Below are 4,822 nucleotides of genomic sequence, written 5' to 3'. Positions count from 1 at the left end.
CTATACTCCCAAATTACCTGTGTCCCCTGAAGATTATGAGAAGTAATTTATAAGGTCCTGGACTAACAAATTAACATTAGGCCTGAGGGCCCAAAGCTGGGGAGGGAAATCAAGCTGCAGATCTGAAAGAAAGGGAAATCCTCTCCTCATCCCCTCTCCTTTGTCCTGGGGGCTTTGGGTCTCCAGAGGGCTCTGCACTCAAGACCCAGGAGGGAGGAGCAGAGCTGGGGTGGGCAGAAAGGGAGGGCACAGAAGAACCAGAAGTGGGGGATGGGACAACACTGGGGAATTGACGCTGGGTCTACACAAAATTTCCCACAGCTTCCTCCTGGGGTTCCCATTGTGAGCATTCGCCGTCAGACACCCAGGGACCTTGAGCAGCAGGGCACTGAAGAGAAGACCCCAGGGAGCATCTGAAAAGTCAGCCTTCTTTAGTGTCTGAGCTTCAAGGGGCAGTCCCTGCTGTGCCTGCCTATGCCCTGGCCCCACTAGGCTGGCTGTCCTGGCACAGTGCACAAATGCCACAGCCCCCATAACAGCCAACAGACTCTTCTGGGACCCAAGCACCCAAGTATGGAGACCTTCCATGCAAATGTCCTCTGTGCACACCCCTGGTATCTGAGGAGCAGGTACCAAGGTAGAGGGGGCAACCCACTGGCCTGTGGTGACAAAGTGAGGTCCCACAGTCTCAAGCACGTGAGCCTTAAATCTGGAGGAAACGGTGAGCAGCTAAAATCCAAGCAAGAACGATGAGAAGGCACCTGCACAACGGACCCATGGGAGGGAAGTGATTGACAAGCTGGCTGTCGCCTAGCACCTCACCACTCCTGCGGGACAGGAGGCTGAGGGAGCAAAAGGAAAGGAAAGAAGTCACCTGGCACTGGGGCTCGCTGCAGTGACAATGCTCTGTCCACACTCTGGATGACTGCTTGATGATGCCTTGGTTCTGAGCCCCCATAACAGCCAACAGACTCTTCTGGGACCCAAGCACCCAAGTATGGAGACCTTCCATGCAAATGTCCTCTGTGCACACCCCTTGTTTGCCAAAGGGGGGAAATGGCTCAACAGGTTACATTTAGAAATATACATATGTGTGTGTGTGTATACATGAATATAACAACAAGTAATGAAAAAGAGGCCATAAATTTGAATTAAAGAAAGATAGAAAGAAAGAGAAAGAGAAAGAAAGGAAGAAGAGGTATAAGGAAGTGTTCAGAGGGAGGAAAGGGAAAGAGGGAATGCTGCAATTATAATCTCAAAGAAATTTTAATTGCTCTCCATTGAATGTGGGCAAGATCAAAGTCCTCTGTTGGAAAAGTCACTCTATGCAGAGGTGTTCTTTTTCTAAGTTTCACTAGCTTTGCAAAAAGGGCAGAACAGGAGGAGGTTTTGTTGTTGTTTGTTTTGTTTATCTGGTGATATTGTTTTTAGCAAGGTCTTTTACTATGTTGACCAGGCTGCCCTCAAACTCACAGGGATATTCCTGTTTCTGCCTCCCAAGTGCTGGGATTAAAAGCAGATGCTAGTAGGCCTGCCCAACAAGAGACTTATTCATTATTTATTGTTTTATTTTTGATTTTTTGAGACACGGTTTCTCTGTGTAGCCCTGGCTGTCCTGCAACTTGTTTTGTAGACCACGCTGGCCTTGAACTCACAGAGATCCACCTGACTCTGCCTCCTGAGTGCTGGGATTAAAGTTGTGTGCCTCCCACCGCCCCTGTAGGAGGCTTTTAGGAACGAGTAATCTCCTGTGTGTATTGCAAAACATTTTTCTGAGGAGAGGAAACGAGACGTGTCATTAACAGAGCCGTTTCATTCTCAAATCCCCACTGTATGACTCTCTTTAACAAAGAAACAACAAACCAACTAGATGCATTTCACAGAAAAAAAAAAATGGGCCTAGAAGAAGTGTGTAGTGATCCATCTTCTCCCGTGAAGGGAAAATCAAGGGGGAGACAGAAACCTTACCAGACAGGACCAATACTCTTCCTCCACTGTGCACCTTGCATAGGTCTGTTTCCCTTCAGTATAGCTGACGCCAGACATGCCTTTGCAGACCCTTCCCTGCTCGGTGCGACTGCAGCTGTCCTGTCTATCCAGGTAGACCTACCAAGTCTTACCAGTTGGATCAGGATTATCCCTAAATTCTGATTTCATACATGTCCTCTAAGATCTACCCCTGTGGAAAGTCTCCTGAGGAAGGGTCAGCAAATCTCTCACACACAAACCACTTTGAGGACCCAAACTGTCACATCTACTGCCCAGATGTCCTCTACCCCAACCCAACTACCCTCCTCCTCCAGTGGCCAAGCATAGTGCCCTCTAACACTTCCCTCTCTTACACACACACACACACACACACACACACACACACGACTGAACAAGAAACAGTAGCTGGTACAAATGTTTGCTACAGTGGGATGTCTCTCCAAGCTCATGCCTGGTGCTGCATGATCCCTTCATCAGTGAGCCTGGGGCTGACCTGCTTGGTACAAAAAGTCCTGTGCATATCCTCAAAGTACAATCACTTCCCACTCAGAACCAAGTATTCCAGAAGGTCTCTTCTAGCCCTAGCTCAAACCCTTAGACCATGAGGGTGGGAACACACCGACAAAGCTCACTCTGGACCAGGACAGGACCATTCATTGACTAGCCTCGGGCACAGAAGTGAAGGCGTCGCCCTCCACAGTTCTTTATGAGGCAGAACAGAGCAGGAGGCTCAGACCACAGAAGATGGCTGTGAAGGGGGTCAAGGCAAGAAAAGCAGAGTTGATGGAGAAGGGAAGGAGAGAAAAACAAAACAATTCTAAACACCCTAGAGGCCTTTTAGGAACACAGAATACAGAGACACCACACTCCCCCCAGAGACCAGTGTGCGGATACCCAGAGCATGTGTGGGGTAGAGTTGTGTATTTTAACCAACAAGCAAAGATTGTTCCAGGGCAGAGACAGGCAGAACCTCGCTGGGAGGGTGAAGCAGCTCTCAAGCAGGTTCTGGAGAGCTGAGGTATGAGGGGTGGTGGGACAAGGGGAAATTCACATACCCCAATCTTTGCAATTTAGCAGAGGGTTGGTGAGCCAGCTCCCTAAGCCCTAGCACCAAGTCCACTGCCTGGGTGCACCCTAAGCCCCACCCAGCTCCCTGAAACCACAATAGCTATTGTATTCCCTTCAGACCCCAATGGAGAGGAGTTTTTCTCTTCATAATATTCTCACCTCAGTTAAAAAAAATTCACTTTCCCCAACAGCATCTTTCCATCTGCCATGCCAATCTTAGAAGTTCAGTCCTTTGAGCTTTGAAGGATTAGAGTCCTAAAATCCAGAGAGGGGCACGATTTAAGCCACCCTTAGGGAATCAGTTTATCTATCCCAAACTTCCCAACAGCGGTCATCTCTAACAAAGTCCCTCAGAAAGGCGCCCTGGCTAAAGTGAGGGAGGCGAAGCAAGGCGGGCTCGGTGCGGTGCTAGAGAGAAAACCGAGTCCCAGCCAGCGAGACCGTCCACGTCCAAGCATCACACAGGTGGGTGTGGGGACCAAGCGGTCACCAAGCTGTCTGCAAAGGCCGGGGCTGGAGAAGGAGCCATGCTTTGGGGGTTGGCTTCTCCTTACACCCCAACTCTCGCCGCTCCCACCGGGAGCCCGGTGACGGCGGCCGGACAAAAGCGCGCGGGTAGGCTCACTCACCGGCGCGGCGAAGACCGGTGCGAGCAGGCTCGGGCGCTCGAGGGTTGGCGTGCAGCCACGGGCGTCTGGCTCCGCGGCCGGTCCAAGCGGCGCCTCGGGCTGGACGGGCAGCGAGCGCCGAGGTGGCGACTCTGTACGGCGACAACGAGCGGCGGGCGGGAGCAGACCGAGCCGGAGGGCGGCAGCGCGTCTCTCAGGACTGGGAAAGCTCACGGAGCCGCAACTTCCACGCGCTTATTTGCATGTCATTTGCATGGAGCTCCAGGAATGGACCTGACACCCTGACGCCACGCCCACTCCCCCTGTGCCTAGGATTTACGCGACCCATCCGGTCTGGACTCCAGTCCCCCCACCCCGCACGGTACCAAGTTCTTCCTAGCGCGCCACGAGCAGCGGTGCCCCCGATTTTTAAATTTTACTTTTGCATCTCATGAAAGAACTCTCAACACAGAACAAACAGGCATCACACGTTGGGAAATGAATTTTCTCTCTCACGGATATAGCTGTTAACAACATCAGGGGCGCGCGCTCGTGCACGCACACACACACACACACACACACACAGTGTGTACTGAAACATTTTCTACAAAATATCCTTTCTTTCTTTCGAAATTACATTACATGCAATTTCCTTCAATTAATGACGAAAAACAAATTACGTAGATAGGATAACACAGCGCTTTAAAATGTGGATTCTGGAATTGACTCTACCCCCTTCTAGTTTACAAACCTTTGGACAAGTTACTTAACATTTACAAATTAGATTTTCTTATCACAGGTCATTGCAACCATGCCGAACATGCAGTTACTAGTAAATCTGAAATGTGCACGTTTGAACTGAAGCCACTTAGACTGAGAGAGAGGTAGCCAGACCTGCCTGGCCAGCAGAAGGAGCAAACTGTGGGAAAGGCTATAGAAGCAGGGGACGTTGAGAAAAGACAGCTGCAGGCCCAGCCCAGGATAACCCACCCAATCCCTCAGGCTAATCAGATCCCATCCTAGAAAGTTTCTGGACCTGCTTTCTCCGAAGAAAACCAAACCGTGGCGTTTTTTGAAGCATTCTCTCCGTGGCTTCTGTCATTGGAAAGTCCCAGAAGGGGAGAGCAAAGTTTTAGATCTGGTTCTGATAGAACTGG

The 4,822-nt window shown here is 50.4% G+C and overlaps 1 protein-coding gene across 1 annotated transcript in view; it reads right to left on the bottom strand.

Moving 5' to 3' along the window:
• Mylk (myosin light chain kinase) overlaps nt 1-3,725 on the bottom strand; it is a 255,864-nt gene extending 252,139 nt beyond the window's left edge. Inside the window, exon 1 of the mRNA XM_026788073.1 lies at nt 3,687-3,725. The gene's annotated coding sequence lies outside the window, so the exon portion shown is untranslated. The remainder of the gene's footprint in view (nt 1-3,686) is intronic.
• Nucleotides 3,726-4,822: the final 1,097 nt, after the last annotated feature.

The sequence above is a fragment of the Microtus ochrogaster genome, chromosome 2 (assembly GCF_000317375.1).
Source record: "Microtus ochrogaster isolate Prairie Vole_2 chromosome 2, MicOch1.0, whole genome shotgun sequence".
NCBI lineage: Eukaryota > Metazoa > Chordata > Mammalia > Rodentia > Cricetidae > Microtus > Microtus ochrogaster.
The sequence above is the reverse complement of the archived record's forward strand: the minus strand, read 5'-3'. Positions and strand labels throughout refer to the sequence as shown.